Source organism: Callorhinus ursinus, unplaced genomic scaffold (genome assembly GCF_003265705.2).
Source record: "Callorhinus ursinus isolate GAN/ISIS: 27379988/994484 unplaced genomic scaffold, GSC_fseal_2.0 scaffold31, whole genome shotgun sequence".
In the NCBI taxonomy this organism is placed as follows: Eukaryota; Metazoa; Chordata; class Mammalia; order Carnivora; family Otariidae; genus Callorhinus; species Callorhinus ursinus.
Window position 1 is genome coordinate 4,634,514 of NW_027397093.1, and position 17,356 is coordinate 4,651,869.

The 17,356-nt window shown below is 38.1% G+C and overlaps 1 protein-coding gene across 10 annotated transcripts in view; it reads right to left on the reverse strand.

The window, feature by feature from the left end:
- Window positions 1–17,356, reverse strand: part of NRG3 (neuregulin 3) — a 1,135,127-nt gene that overhangs the window by 669,796 nt on the left and 447,975 nt on the right. The gene's annotated exons all lie outside the window — the stretch shown is intronic.

Genomic DNA, 17,356 nt, shown 5'->3' on the forward strand with positions numbered 1-17,356 from the left:
AGATCAAAAAAGTCAGTTTTTTCTCTCTATATATGGCCTTCCCAAGCATTCAAGATTAAAATATCACAAATCGATTACATTAGAGCCATCACAGATAAGAAAAGGGACTGTGCTTGTGATATTGATCTCATGCCAGTTCAGAGATAAGGCAATGTGAAATCTGCCTTTTTTGGCTTATGCATGAAAAGAAAAATTCCAAAAAGCCTAGATTTGATTCCAAATATAACACGGGACTGCCTTGTAAGGTGGTAGATCCCCCATCATTGCAGGTATGCAAGCACAGGATGGGCTGGCCACTCATCATGGGGATTTTTAGGGATTTCTTCCATAGGGCAGAGAATTGGACTCAAGAGACAGTAAGGTCCCTTCCAGACGTCTGTCTGTGAGAGATCCTTTAAGATTTAAGGTGAGAGGAAGCCACGGATTGGCAGAAGAGAAAACAGTTGGCTCTCCAGTCCCCTGGCTCCCCGTGGCATCGGCATCCCATAGACAGGTGGCAGTGTCACGATGCTACACAAATGCAAGGCATAGGCTTCCAGGCTCAAACACAGCATGTACCAAACACACTGACACAGTGTCTTAGTCAAAAATTAGAGCTGTGAAAGCTGATTAATTTTGCATCCAACTGAAATTCTATTTCACAGCGAAGCAGTTCCCCAGCTGTGAAAGGATGAGCAGTACGGCTCCAAAGAAATCAATGATCTCTCTCTAGTACTTAAAGCATCCTTATGATTCCCTTTGGGTGAAAGACAACTTTATAGGAACATTGTTCTGATAAATCAAACCTCAAGCATTCCTACTGGGAGGTAAACAACTACCCGGGAAACTCACGCACTACTCTGCCTTAAGTACTTGAAGGGCTCTCTGCCAGAAGGGCAGCGTGGAGGGAAGAGGCCCAGGCCTCTCTCGGTTCTTGCTCATGCACCCTCCGTGTGTCCAGCTTGCTGCCTTCTGCCCCGCAGTCAGTCAGGACTGCATGGAGATCAGACTGTCCAAATGCTTTAGGGATTCTCGTGGTACAGAGCAGCAACATGCACACATTCCAGCTCCAATCATGGGGAACATTTATTTTTAGCCACCTCCACAAATAGGTTGAATGGTCTAAGCAGCTTTTTTTTCCAAAAAGTTTTTAAGGAAAAATTATGCCAGGTAGAGCCATAAAATATAAGAAAAGGAAGGAAAAAATGAAAACAAAAAACAAAACTAGGTCTTGGGTGGGGAATGATGAGGTTAAAACATTTTCCTTCTTTCTGATGTCTCTAACCCTTTGGATATGGTAAGGCGAATGCGGATCTTGGAGGGAGGAACTGAGGAGGCACATTTCACAGCCTAGTTGACCATGGAAGCCTTTGTTCCTGGGTCTCCTGGAAATTTCAGTTCCACAGTGGCACAGTTTAGAAAATGCTGAGTTACAATAAAACCCATGGCTCCCCCGCATCGGGGAATGTTAATTGTGTGGTCTAGAAGGTATCAGAGAACCAAAGTCTTTTACACAATTCAGAAGCAGGTGAAAATAGCATTCAGCCTGGTTCCTTTTTTCATGAAAAGCTAGGGGGGGCATGAGTGCCAGGCCAAGAGGAAGAAGAGAAAGAGGTCCATGGGAAAGGAGGAGGCGCTGGAGACCAAAACAAGAAGAGACTGACCAAGCCCAGCAGGTATTCCTGGGCCCAGTCAGTGGCAGGAGAGGTTTTGCCATGTCTGCCCAGGAGCAGAGCCAAATCCCTAGGACAGCAATGGACAGAAATGGGCCCAGTTTTAGTGCTATAAGAATACAGTTGATTAAGATTCTATTGTACAAGTCTAATTACTGCAGATAATGAGATTACTGTGCTGTAAATACAAAAGCCAGGAAACCACAGAGACAAGCTTGGGATGTTGTCCACTAGAATACACAGACTGAACCCATGCAGGGCCAGAGCCAGGATGTTAAATGAAGGAGAGGGCAACAGATTCATCCCCTCAAGCACATTGGCGGAAGGTTGTCAACAATACCATTTTAAGAGAAATATACATTATGTCAAGAATCCCAATTATACGATGGTCCTTCAGATGGTATATATTTACACTGACTTAGGAGACCAGATGGATAAACATCCAACCGCAGTCAAGGATCTGGTGCCAGTGACAGGACAACAGATTAGAAAAGCCTTATTTATCAAAAAGCTTCAACATACTTTCAATTTTTGCCCTCTACACGGAATCTGCCTAAAGAAAACTATTCTAGATATAGAAAGAGTGTCTTGTCCAAAAGTGTGTATTGCTGTATTATCTATATAAATGGGAATGTTGAGGCCACACACATTTCCAATAATAGAATGGTTATATAAATTACACTAGAGTCACAGAGTGGGATTTTCTTCAGTTATTAAGAAGTGACATTAAAAAAAACCTAGTTATAATATAATGCTAAACCAATAAAAAATAAAAATATAAACATTTTATATAATCGTGACCATGAAAAAAATTAAGGTCAGTATGGCAAAGATGACTGAAAAATCAAACAGTAACAACAGTTCCAGTAGGAGTTGTAGAGCTAAACATGACTGTACATGACCCTTTTCTTTCATTTCTTTTTCAGAATTTTCAAGTTCTTCCTTTCAAATACCACTTTCTCTTATGAAGCAAAATATAAAACAGGTTAGACCAGGAAAGGACCATCTTTAAAGGATGGGCTTGCCTATTAAGGTGTTCCTCACCGTCAATAAATATTTAGGAAACAATCCCACACGTGGAAAATAATCATAGCCAAATATTCTTCCAGCTATAAAAAATACCAACAGGAAAGGGGGAGAAAGAGAATGAATGCACACTGAGGAATCCATACCTTAGGTATACTCCAGAGGCTAGGTGTAGTTCAGGCTAAATGCCTGTGGCTGAGCCATGGGCCAGAGTTGTAGATGCCCAGGTCACACAGGGCCAGAAGCCAAGAACACAGGTCTCCAGCTTCCTGTAATGGGTAGCCCACAGTGAGGCTTCCATGGCCAGCAATTGAGGCTTCCAGAAGTCTGTTTTATCTAATGACATGTAAGGAAAGATTTGGAAAGGGATCTAAGTGGCATTGCCAATGTGAATGCACAGTAGACATTTGGTATGGGAGCCAGAGTGTCATGTAACTGAGGGGTGACTATGAAGGAATAAAACAGAGTCTCTTAATATGGTGATTAACATAACAATAAAAAATTAAAAAAAAACAGAGTCTCTTATGTGGTCAATCAATTTAGTCTCATTCTTTAGAGTCACTCTTGATTTGACAAAAGATCTAAAAATGGCTTTGTCTTTGCTCTTGAAATAGATGGTATCAATTCTCTAACTCCTGTTCAGGGTGTCTTCTCTTCAATCTGTCCCAAGTTAATAATGTGCCCCTAAAATATAATATCAGGTCATTCTTTAAAAAAAAAATCTAAACAAATCACTTACTTTTATTATAGATGATGGGACAAAAGAAAGAAAAAAAATTACAATAGAAATGCTAATCAATGATACTCCCAGCAAAGGTGACACTTTTTATAAGAGAGCATGATGGCTATCGAATTAACATAAATTCTTCTCTTAGAGGAATAATTCCATTAAAAAAAAAAAAACCTTGCTTTTCAGTAGAATGCAGCTCCTCAATAAAGTAGCACCCTGACACCAGCCAAGGAGAAAAGAAGCCACTCTAAAAATACCTCAGTAAAAATGGAAAGAGCTGACATTTCCTTCCACGCTCCTGAAACAGCCGTCTCTGGGACTGCATGGCCCTCAGCTGTCCAGTTGCTTTATCCTTCACTCTGCTTTATACAGCTATGCTTTTTGGGGTAATGAAATGGCTCAGATTTTCAGTCTGCATGAACTTTCTCTCATTTCTTAAGACAGATTAGTTACAGGAAAGCATTACAAACAAGTGCCAACAACAGAAATCTATAGAATTCCAAAAATACACGGGGCTACAGCCATCTTCAAGGATAAATACATTCAAAACTTTAAACTCCTGGATCATCAATTTCCACTCTGCTCCCACGTATTCCCTTCCAGCATCAGCACTTGAATAGGTGTCATCTGTTCTTTTATTTACTCAAATGATTTTTTTTTTTTTTGCGTGATGATATGCCAGGCACTCTGAAGAGCTATGTGAGAATAACTGATGGTTACACGTGGCATAGCTTCCTAAAATCACTCCAAGGCAAGTTACAGGCCCCTAACCCTATCACTATGGTAAGATAAACAGAAATTGAGAAACTCCTGTTCGATCTCTTCACAGATTTGACTAGAGCCCTCAGGACTGGTGGTCTATAAACTGTCTTTCTTTACATTCATCGATTGAAGAGAGGTTGGGTAACCAATCAGTAAAAAACATGGATTTAACTCCTGAGTCTGGAATGCTACTCTAGCCATGGAGGTATGTGGCTGAAGGTCTCATCCCTTGAGGACACACACAATAAAAACACCCAAACAGGATCCAAAATCCCAGTGAAGATACTAACCCTTCTCCTTCTAGGAAACGTTCTCCTCATTAACTTCTAAGCCACAATACTGACTTCCATAAAAAAGGATATGGTATCTTTGTTCAGAAGAAAGATGCTGTTTTTTACCAAGATCTATTTCTTCTACCATGTTACGGACTGAATTGTGCCCCTGACCAAAAAACATTAGAGGTTGAATCTGTAACTCCTGATGTAACTATATTTGGGGATAAGGCCTCGAAGGAGGTAATTAAGATTAAATGAGGTAGTAAGAGAGTCCCTACTTCAACAGGACTAGTATCCTTATGAGAAGAAGAAATATCAGGGGCGCCTGGATGGCTCAGTTGGTTGTGTCTGCCTTTAGCTCAGGTCATGATCCCAGAGTCCTGGGATTGAGCCCATGTCAGGCTCCCTGCTCAGCGGGGAGCCTCCTTCTCCCTTTCCCTCTGCCATCCCCGCCCCCGCTTACGCTCTCTGGCTCTCTCTGTCTCTCTTACGCTCTCTGGCTCTCTCTGTCTCTCTGTCAAATAAATAGAAGAAACATCAGAAACATCTGCATACAGAGAATGGGCCATGTGAGGACACAGCAAAGTGGCCATCTTCAAGCTAAGGAGAATCCTGGGAGAAATTCACCTTGCCAACACCTTGATCTTAGATTTCCAGCTTCCAGGACTATGAGAAAATAAATTTCTGCTGTTTAAGCCACCCAGTCTGTGGTATTTTGCTATGGCCACCCTAGCTGACCAACATACCATATGATGGTTCACATGCCATATATGTTAGTCTATGTAAGAAAACACATCTAGTATATGCCAGCCATAATGTGAACACAAAGAAAGGCACTTTAGAGGCACTTGTATTTGGTTTGCAGGTACAGCTGAGGCATAACTGCTTTGAGATCAGGAAGATGAGGGTTCCTAAGTCTCCATGATTTATTCATATCTCTGCCTATTCCAAAGCTAACCATTTGGGGTCTCATTGTAAGATTATTATAATAGTGAAGGAAATTCATGTTAATGAAAAAAATTGATAGATATTTTTTAAGTTGTTTTTAATCTCTTCCTTTCTCTTATTTTCTTGCTTGTAGTCCCAAGTATCTTCAAATTGAAAGCTCAGGTTCACTTACTGCTAAAGCAGTTTTTCCTACAGGCAAATCAGAAATGACCTACAGCATACTTGTGGTAATCCAAGGGCATTCACCTGGCCCTTATAACTTCTACTAGTTTACCATTGTTGCCCAGGCCATGGGCCATCTTTATAGTCCCGTTTTTCCCCATCCGAAGTCTGCTTCTGGGCTGAGAGTCTAAGAGCCCAGGATCCTAATAATCGGGCACTCTGCTTAGCTCTTGCTTGTTTCCCATACTATTCACCCTGGATGTTTTCCCTCAATCTAGAGTCTTCCTTCCAGAGAACTGATGACTCTAAGCAACACTTCCTAACTTTAATACTAGCCTTTACTAATTAATATGTATCAGATAATGTACTAAATTGTTTTGAGGGTTACCTTATTTGTTTTAAATAATTCTTTGAGGTAGGTATAAGTTTCATCACCATTTTAAAGAGACAAAAAAATGAAGGTTAGAGAGTTTAAGTCACTTGGCAAAAATCACAAATTAAATGTGATGAGAGATTTAGGATACTGGCCAAAATCCAGTAACATGGAACAGATTTACCCTTCTGCCTAAGATAACTTTAAAAAAAAGACAAAAGTACATAAAACAATGTTGATCAAGACTTTATATATCTGGCAAAGAAGGTAAGTGATCACTGGAAATAAAATAATAAAATGGGAAATGGGAAGTCAAATGAGAGATGAAAATTACAAATCTGAGATAAACACTGGATGGAACTAAAGATATATTAACCATTCCATTGCAGAAGAAAAGAGTAGAGTAAAATACTTGAATATATAGCAGTAGAAAATATCAAAAACAGAAAGATATATTTTTTAAAGAGAACCAAGCATTAGTAAAGTGTGGGATCACTTCAAGGTTCATAACAGGCTTATAACCTATGTGAAAATAATTGGAGCTTCCTAATAAGAGAAAGAATGAATATTTTAAAACATAATAGCCAAAAATGTTAAAATTTTGATGAAAACAGTAAGCCCATAGAATCAAGATGCACAACAAATCCAAAGTATAAGAAAGATGAAGAAAACTGTATAAAGGCATATCATAATCAACTTTCTATATAGCCAGCAATAAATAGAAAATCTTATAAACAGCCAATGGGAAAACATAGTTACCAAAGTACAAAGATGGGAATGACAAAGGATTCCTGTCAGAAACATTGGAATCTTGATGAAAAAGAAAAACAGGGATGCCTGGGTGGCTCAGTCAGTTAAGCATCTGCCTTCAGTTCAGTTCTTGATCCCAGGGTCCTGGGATTGAGTCCCACATTGGGCTCCTTGCTCAGTGGGGAGCCTGCTTCTCTCTCTGCCTGCCACTCCCCCTGCTTGTGTGCTCTTTCTCTCTGACAAATAAATAAATAAATAAATAAGATCTCTTTAAAAAGAGCTTTTGAAACCAGAAGTGAAATAAAGCCATTTTCAGACATACTGTTGCTGCAAGAATTTATCAGCAACAGAGTTGTACTACAAGAAATAATAAAGGATGTTTTTCAAGTAGAAGAAAAACAGCAGTTGTAAATCTGAATCTACATAAGGAATAGAGGGCACTGGAAATGGCAACTGAGTGGGTAAATATATAGACTTTTTTCTCTTTAATAAATAACCAAAAATATAATCAATCATTTAAAGCAAAAACAGTAACAAAGTAGTGTGAGATTTATAATACATCTTGAAATAAAATGTTTGATAATAAAAGCATAAAGGCTAGGAGGGGAGAAATGGAATTGTACTGTGTACAGTTCTTATACTATATGTTAAGTTGTATAGTATCACTTACAAGTAGAAAGTTAAAGATATATACTACAAACCACAAATTAATGGTAAAGCAACCATGAGAACAATGAAACAAAGAGCTAATGCAAATAAGCCAATAAAGGAAAATGCAAACATAAATTAAAAGAGACTATCAGATTGGATAAAAGAGCAAAACCCAATTGCATGCTGCCTGTAAGAAGCTAATTTTAAACATAAACTTTATAAACAGGTTAAATGTAAATGGGTAGTAGCAGATCACACAGACAATAACCAAAAGAGAACTGGAATAGTTACATTAAAGTCAGACAATGGGCTTCATAACCTCAAAAACTTGAGGGATAAAAAGGGATATTACAGAATGTTGCATGGATAGGTCAACTCTCTAAGGATTCATAACAATTTTAAATGTATATGCAACTAGATAGAGAACTTCAAAATGCATGAAGAAAAACTGATAGAGTGTAAAGAGAAATTGACAAATCCACAGTTACAATCTGATATTTCAACCCATTCTCTTAATAATCGATAGATCAAGTACATAACATATCAGTAAGGATTAGAAGACATGAATGACAGTATCAAACAACTTAACAAAATTGATAACTATAGAGCATATCATCCCACCACAGCAGATAAACATTCTTTTCTAGTGTGCATGGAACACTTACCAGGACAGATCATATTTTAGTTCATATAACAAGTCTTACTCTATTTAAGAAAATTTGACTCATATAATGTATGTTTTCTGACCACAATGGAATTAAGTTAGAAATCAATAATAAAATTATATTTGGGAAATGCTCAAATATTTGGAAACTAAATGCATGCTTCTAAATAACAAAGGCATCAAAAAAAGAGAGATATTAGAATATTATATTGAATGAAAATAAAAGTGGAGCATATCAAAATTTGTGAGATATAGCTAAAGCAGCACTTTGAGGGAAATTTATAGAACTGGAAAGCTGCATTAGAAAAGAATGAAGTCATAGTCTTGGTTTCTACCTTAAGAAATAAGAAAGGGAGGGCGCCTGGGTGGCTCAGTTGGTTAAGCGACTGCCTTCGGCTCAGGTCATGATCCTGGAGTCCCGGGATCGAGTCCTGCATCAGGCTTCCTGCTCAGCGAGGAACCTGCTTCTCCCTTGGCCCTCCCCCCTCTCATGTGCTCTCTCTCTCTCTCTCTTTCTCTCATTCTCACTCTCTCAAAATAAATAAATAAATCTTTAAAAAAAAGAAATAAGAAGGAAAATCAAATCAAATCAAAAATAAGTAATAATGATTAGATCAGAAATGAATAAAACAGAGGAAGGGAAAACAAAAAAGAAAAATCCATGAAATCAAAACTTAGTATTTTAAGAAGATCAATAAAATTTACTAACTTCTACCTAGAGTAATTAGGGAAAAGAAGTGAAAGAAGATACAAATTACAAATATCAGACATGAGGAGAGATGATATCACTACAGCTTCTAGAAATATTGGAAGGAAAATAAAAAATATTGTGAACAACTTTATGGCAATAAATAAACACTTCAGTGAAATGAATGAATTCTTTGAATGACACAAACAATCAAAACTCATTCAAGAAACTGATAACTTTAATTACCTTGTAGATAATTAATTACTGAATTATCTATACCAATAAATGGAATTATAGTTCAAACCCTTACATTGAGGTTTTCACCCCAGATGACTTCACCAGACAACTGTACCATATATTTAAGAAAGAAATGCTACCATTCTACACAAACTCTTCCGGAAAATTGAAGAGGAGGTAACACTCCCCAACTTATTTTATGAGGCCAACATTCCCCGATACCAAAACCAAGCAAAGACATTACAAGAAAAATACATACCAGTGTTCTTCACAAACATACAGGCAAAAATTTGTAACACAATTTTAGCAAATTTAATCCAACAATATGTGAAAAGAATAATACATCCTGGCCAAGTAAGGTTTATCCTTGGCATGTAAGGTTTATTTAACACTCCAAATCCATCAATAAAAGTCACAATATTAACATATTAAAAAGAAAAGCCATAAGATCATCTCAGTTTGTTGAATGCTGAGTGTGACTAAGTCCCCAGCTAACAATGGTGAGGTCCTAGCCTACCGTGCATCTGAGTCCTCCTGATGTTTTGATTTATGAAAAAAGATTGGCACATGAAAAATGTGATTTTTATCATAGTGTGTGATCAAAGTTGTTTATGCCAGTTGTATATATACATGCTTGGATGAAAAATATAAAATAAAGGACATCTGGATGGGACGCCTGGGTGGCTCAGTCAGTTAAGCATCTGTCCTTGGCTCAGGTCATGATCCTAGGGTCCTGGGATTGAGTCCCACATCGGGCTCCCTGCTTATCGGGGAGCCTGCTTCTCCCTCTGCCTGCCACTCCCCCTGCTTGTGCTCTCTCTCTCTCTGACAAATAAGTAAATAAAATCTTTAAAAAAAATAAAATAAAGGACATCTGGAACCATAGATCATTAAATGTTAAAAGCAATACAGGCATATTTAGAGATTGAGAGTAAAATAAACTCATAGAACATCCAGAAAATATTTTCCACAGTGATTCTAATGTTATTTACTGAAGAAGATACAACACTTCTCCTTTTTTTTCCTCCTTCTGCTTCTTTTTATCCATTATCATCATCATATTAAACAGAAATCTCTAAATAAAAGTGTTCTAGAAGGAGATATTTTATTCTAGAAATTGGACAAAGAGAGTCTTTCAAAATGATTTGTTTCTATAATTCTGTATATACTACTTTGCAAATGTTATCATATCAAATAGCATCAAATGTAAATTACTGTATACACTATAACTCTGTGGCATAAAAGTAAAGAAATATAATCAACATTTCTCTTTCCTCTACAGACGGCAATTCACTGAAATGTTTGCTTTCCTTAACTGAGTCACAGGAACCCATGGTTTCATAAATAGAACATACAAATTCTCAAGGATTAATAACTTGTCTATATTTTACATGCATGTCTTAAAGTTATAAATTCACTAAGAGCCATGAAGAAAATTAGTTATATTATATATATAATATAATAAATAAAATAGTTATAAGTAAATAAAATTAGTTACATTATATATAATATAAATTATAAATAAATGAGTTATATTATATATATTATACATATATATACATATATCTCAATGAATATCACAAGAACCTAACTGTAAATGTCTGTAAAGCAAACAAAAATGTTAATATGGAACCCAGTCTCTTCAATAAAACCTAATGAAAACTTTCAGAAAGCCACAACTAAGTAATATAGCTCCTGGTATTTAAATCTCCTTGACTTCTTCCTGTAATTATTTGCTTCATCTCAAATTGTCTGAACTACACTGAAATCACAACACTTGCTTACATGTTCTTTACCATCCTTGGCTCAACCACACATCCAGTCCAATACCATACTTCAGCATGATGAGATGGGAAAAAAATTCTGATTTTCAGAATTTTTCAGTTTTTCAGTTTTAGTATTTTTGTACTATTATAAAACAGTACCATGCCTGACATTTCATGAGCACTGAATAACTACATCTTCTCATTTCACAATATAGGTGATTTTTTGCAAGCCATTCCAATTTAGATTATGACTATATTCATTAGGTCATAATAACAAGAGTGAATTCAATTTATAACCTGCATTCCTAGAAGAATAAAAATGCTTCCCTAGTATGATAGAAGAATATATATTACTAAAATATTATAAGATGATGGATTTCTTTATATTTTTGAAATTTCTTTACCACAATGGCAACATATCACTGTCACAGCTGTCATTGACATTGGCATGCCATTAATCTAGCACTTGGATGCCCCAGGAGATCTGGCAACAGGAACATATCTGAGTGACTGCCCCAACAAAAAACAACTGTCAGTCTTGGGACAAGAAAAGAAGGGCCACATTAACTGGATTGAAAAAAAGTTCTACACCATCAAAGAAATAGACATATGCCTATTACCTTTTAAACCATCTGTCTTTTGGTGCAAGATGCTATCTCTGTATTAATTATGTTCATGTATAAGCCATGCAGACATGGCTTTGTTCTTAGCATGACACATAGTAGCTCAATCTCAGGGTTTCCTAATAGCATACAACTACTGCAGAGTCAAGGATGTGGCAGGCGGATCCCTATCTTCTCAAGGCCATAAACCTTGGAATCACTAGAAGGCAAATGGAATGTTAACAGAGGTAGACTAAAGCAGAATTCAAAATGCAAGCCTTACTTTCAAATTACATTCCGGCTCTACCATTTGTTAATTGAAGAAGTCAAAGCACATTAATTTGTTATTTCCTCAACTATAAAAGGAGGGAAATAATAACCACCTCGTAGATGGTTCTAAGGAATAACGAAGGCAATGCATTTAATAAGCTCACTGCAGTTTCTGTTGCATCATAAGAACTCAAACAATGATAGCTGATTTGGGAGCTGCAGGGAGCACGGGCCTCTCTCTCTCCCCATGACACGGGCCTCTCTCTCCCCATGACACGGGCCTCTCTCTCTCCCCATGACCCTGTTTCTAACTTATATGCATACCGCAGTTAGCTATAAAATAATCAGTTACCTTGTTTAGAAGACAAATGAAAGATTTCCCGAATTTTAGACTTCCCAGTCATCTGTAAACTGGATTGGTAACCAAATACCAAATTATCCAATATGGTTATAGTGAACATATTGACAAGTCTTTGTGTCCCCGGGGTTTATTTTTGTAAAATAAAAACATGACACTTGGAAGAAATAACTTCTGAGGACCTAGAATTTATTAACACACAAGCACCTATGCACTGTCTGCAAAATCCGCACAGCCTATCAGATAATGAAGGAAGCATTTGAAGACAATGGGCAGGTTCACCTGAACCCATGATCCATTTACTTCTATCTGTACTTGAAAAGGCCTTGAAAAATGTAACAGGTACCCATGCCAACGCAGCCACGTTCTTCAGCCCCAGGAAGAACAAAGCACTCTGTCACTGGAAGATTCAGCCAAGAAGCCAAATTCTTTCTGAGGCAACTCAGACAGTTCTCTAACCGTCTGTCCCCAAACAGACTGACAGATCTAGCTGTGAAGTCAGCCACTGAGGACTCCATCAGCACCGCCCACTTTGGGCAGCTGCAAGCTCAGCTGGTCCTAAACCTCTCCAGGCAGACAGGTGCCTGGGCAAAGGAGCCCATTCATTATGAAGACCGCCTGTAAGGGATGGGCTGGGCTGGGCTTTGCCAGACTCGGAGTTAGGCTCCTGGACATGGTCGGAGCGGGCTCTGGCGGGGGTGGGGGTGGGGTCCTGAAACCGCAATAAAATAGGGAGACTGTGGTAATCTGGTTACCTTCTCTGAATGAGGCATCAAAGAATGAGGGAGGATAATTTAGAAGAAAAGCAACACCAAGCCAGGGACAATAGATGGGAGAGGGCTTGAAATCCCAATGCAAATTGCATGCCTCTAGGTACCAATTTGCCTTGTAGCAGAATTTAGGCTTCCTAAAGTTAAATTATGCATACAACAGCCTCATTATCCACAGTGGTATTTTCATATAAAGATCTGAAGACAAAATGTAAGCTTGCCTCTTGGAACCTTTAGAAAAAGTGACTGACTAATCCACATACGGAACAGCTCTGGTTCCACCTGCTGCTGCCTATACAGATGGGAAAGATGTGACCAAGGGGACTCCATGTGGCAGCCAGCACCACAGGCTCGGTGCTGCATGCATGGCCGTCCTGGGCCTCTCTTTCAGATGCTGCAATTTTGCAAACATTTTAAACACATTATTCTAAAGTCGCAATGCACGCAGCTGGGTTGCAATAAGAAATGTTTCCTAAAACAATATTTGGTGGGTTTTTGTTCTCACAATAACATATTCTTTCTGGTATTAGACCAAAATAAACATGTTTGGGAGGTCTGTTTTTCTACACAAGAAAAAGGTGTGTATTTATTATTTATAAAGGTATTCTTTAGGAGTTACTTTCCCCAAGAGGAATGATATTGTTGCTAGATGAATTTTTCACTCATTCAATAAGTATTATTGAACCACCACTCAGCTGAAAACCAGAGTTGAAAGATAAATTGGATATTGCCCAGCTTTCAAGATGTTCACTTTCTATTTGTGAAGTAAACAGGCCAATTCTGTTCTATACAACATGTTCTTTATCATGCGAGCTAAGCAGAGGCAAGAGCGGGAAGAGTAGCAACGTCTGAGCTATCCTCAAAAAACAATGAACTTGTCAGAAAGACCGGGAAGGCAAAGTACAGCCTTTGCAAAGATATAAAGGTTATGTGGTCTGCGAGCATGTGTGAAAAGCTTCATGGAAAAGAACATAAACTCTAAGACTGTTGGATGCAAAGGAGGCCTGTGCCATGGAGTATATTTCATGCTGTGTTGAGTTTAGATTTTATACTGAGGATCACAGAGCATTATGAAGAATTCTGTGGGGGAATGAAAAATGATCATTTAGAAACCTCTTGTCTTTCCTCTGCTTATGCAATTCCATATCTAAACCACAGGAATTGTGGAAAATAAACTATAAGAACCGAAACCACCTGTGACACCACAAATAAGATTATATGTTTATGTTAAATCGAACATTCTGGAAACAGAATGGAGAGTCTGTTGACCAGAAGAAACTGGAATTACAAGACTTAGGAGAAAATGGTGATAATACAAGTAAGATGACTTACTTTATTTTAAATAAATTGAATAATTTATAGAAAAAAACACTTTAGTGTGGAATATAATGGCGACATGAATTTTTTAAAAAATGATTACAAACCAGGCAGGATAAGCCAAAGGGGCTAATAGCAGTACTTGGAGGGGACGCTAGCTTAGATGATGACTTTCTACGATGAGCTCATGTTGAAGACAGTGAGGTCCACTGAGCCTCCACCTTCTCTAAAGCACTATGGCCATCTGTCACTCTTTTCCTGTTTCTCCTTACCATCTCACTGTGGATTCAATCTGTAATTCCCAAAACGAACACTTATTGTGTGTCCAGGTGTATTCCCTGTGAAGAAAATGAGTTTCACAGGGTGTGCAGAATTTGATAGGGCTGCCAGTGATTCTAAGTATTTGCTTAGCTCATAAATTAGGTCCTCTGATTTTTAAAAGAAAACAGGGAGAAAGATGTGATGTTGAAGAAAAACAGTCTGTGTCTAACCTGGAAATGTTAAGTTTTGCAGCTGACCCAAATTTTGATCACTTCTCATAGGCCTGTCATCCACCTCATCCATAATTAACTCCAAACTCATCCTAAGGAAATTTTCTACTATATCCTTCTCCTGAGAAAAACAAAACTGAGTGGCTAGAACCCCACTAGTTTTCAGAATCCCAGCCACCAAATGACACAAACATTTCTTGGGAGTTCAAAAAAGAGGGAGGGGCACCTGGGTGGCTCAGTCAGTTAAGCGTCTGCCTTCAGCTCAGGTTATGATCCCGGGGTTCCTGGGATTGAGCCCCGCATCAGGCTCCCTGTTCAGCAGGGAGTCTGCTTTTCCCTCTGCCCCTCCCCTTGCTTGTGCTCTCTCTCTCTCTCAAATAAATAAATAAATAAATTTAATTTAATTTAATTTAATTTAAAAAAAGAGGCAGAGAGATAAAAAGTGGTAATAAAGGAACCAGGTGAGCAGCAATGAAGAGTCAGCAGACGGAAAGACTGAATGGATAACAAGAAAGGTAAGTAAATAGACCATCCTTGGTCACTGGATGTCACCAATTCTTTTTGATCTAGAAAAAGGAACATTTATTTATTCACTAACTCACTAAATATTTAATGCCAACCATGTGCCAGATACTTTTCTAAGTCTTCACAGAACTAAACAGAAGAAGTCCCTTCCTGGATCTGACATTTAGGTGAGGAAAATAAAATAGTTTCTAAATCTCTGGCTTGGCAAACTGAATTATCATTGTGTCCCTGAGACAGAAAATTCATGTCTGCTGTAGGGAAAAAAAAACCAAAAACCTATTCTGCCTTTGGCATACTGAATTTGAAATCTATGTCTTCTATATACACCTACTTGAGGGATTATACATCCTACAGGATATAAAGACATTGTACATTCTATACCTTTCTGGAAAATGCAAGACTGATATCCCAGAAACAAAATAATTCAATTTTCAGGAGCTGGGGACAATGAAAGGTCACAGTCAACTGATCAGAAAGGTAAGCTAATGAGCAAAAATGACCTGCATGTACACACATGAGCGAGAGGCAAGCTAAGTGTGGCCTAAGGGTGATATTCACTTCTGCCTAACAATGCTAAACAAGCAGCCTGGAAATTGTTCCATGGTTTTATCTAGATGAGGTTCCCTTGTTCACCATGAAGACAGCCTCCATAGGCAAACTCAGCTCTGCTTTAGCTGGGTTTACAGAAAACGGAACTGACAACATTGGCAAAGCAGGCCACACCAGGGCCCAGGGTAATCCTAAATAAACAAGACTCCTGGTCCAATCCTGTCATTTTACCAGCAGAGAAAGGAAAAGGTCCATTGAGGCAAAGATGTTAGTTCCTCTAAAAACAGTAGCCAAGTTGGATTTGGAATCCACTTCAGAGCACTTCTGATTTCCCACTTTTCCCTTAATTTAGCAGCATGATTTCAACAGACCTGGTTTTGAAGGATATCTCCTCAAAGACTGCATTGGGAGGCAAAGCAACTTACTCAATTCTGTGATTAATAATTATTAAGTATGGTAGTATGATGGTTAACCTAGTCCTTTCTACCACCCAAGTCCCCATGTTCCTTTAGTGATAGCAGCAGCACAATGGTCTCTAGAGTCTTATGATAGTTATAGAAGTGTCTTGAACACTCTTTTAAGTTCTTAATAACCACAGTTTAAGTCCTTCCCCTACTTCTTCAAAGCAAAACTGCCATGTATTCTTCTCATGGGGGCCGAGATGTTTTGGTCTAAATAGACATGGAAGGGAGATGTGTAGAGAAGCAGAAGCTTCTGGGTACATACATGTCCCATGAATGGCTCCAGGTACTTGATAGTGTTAAACTACCATCAGTTAGGGCCAATACGGAATTTCCTGTAGAAGGCTATCATTATTTTAGGCCCCAAATCTCCCTCACTCCTCAACTATGAACACCATGGTAAAAATCACATATATGATTTGTCTTCAACAAAAGGCATATGATTACGAGGTAAAAATCATATATGTTTAGCAGAACTCATTCATGTATCCAAAATAATATCATCCTTCAAAGGTGTCACCTTGGGAGGCACTATCCTTACACGGACAGCCACCGCCTTCTCATTTCCTGCCAGTTTCACTGTATGATCCACTCAAGAAGATTAAATCACATTACCTGCTAGGCTCAGCCTGCCTTTTCCTGAATGCAGTTTCACCCATATTGATTGCCATGCTTATTTTGCTTCAGGCCGTTTCAAGAACTCAAATCATTCCTCAAAGATGAAGATCAACTCTGGTGTTTGCTAACCAGCATGTGAGAGTGTGCCCAGGCTCCACAAGGGGCTCAGAAAGTAAGTTTCAAAAGTACTTCTAAGCAGTAAGTGTTTTGCCTGGCCAGGTATATCTACTTTTAACAGACCTCACACATTGCTAATTATAGACCTCACACAGCTTTTATTTTTTATGCACTGTATTATATCTAAACATCATATGTGTATACATATCATTTTAAATATGGACATAAAATCAGTATGGAAATTGCATTATTCTGATAATGGGTAGACAAACAAATATGTATATCTATTTAAATACACACACACACATTCAGCTAGTGATTGTCAAGTCCAAACTCATCGTTTTAGACTTGAGGAAGTAACATCCAATGGCACGAATTTTGGATTTTTGGATAGAGAAAAGAACCTGGAGCAGAACCTGGAAAAGCTTACATCCCACAAATTGTTTTTTATGTTCTTCATCTCTTTTTAATGTCAGTTACAAGAATGGTGGAAACAAACGGGTAAGTCATTTTTCCTATTTTGGTGCTAATCTCCCCATCCAAAAATGAGAAGGTTCATTGAGATGATCTCTGCGGTCACTCCAAATTTAAAAC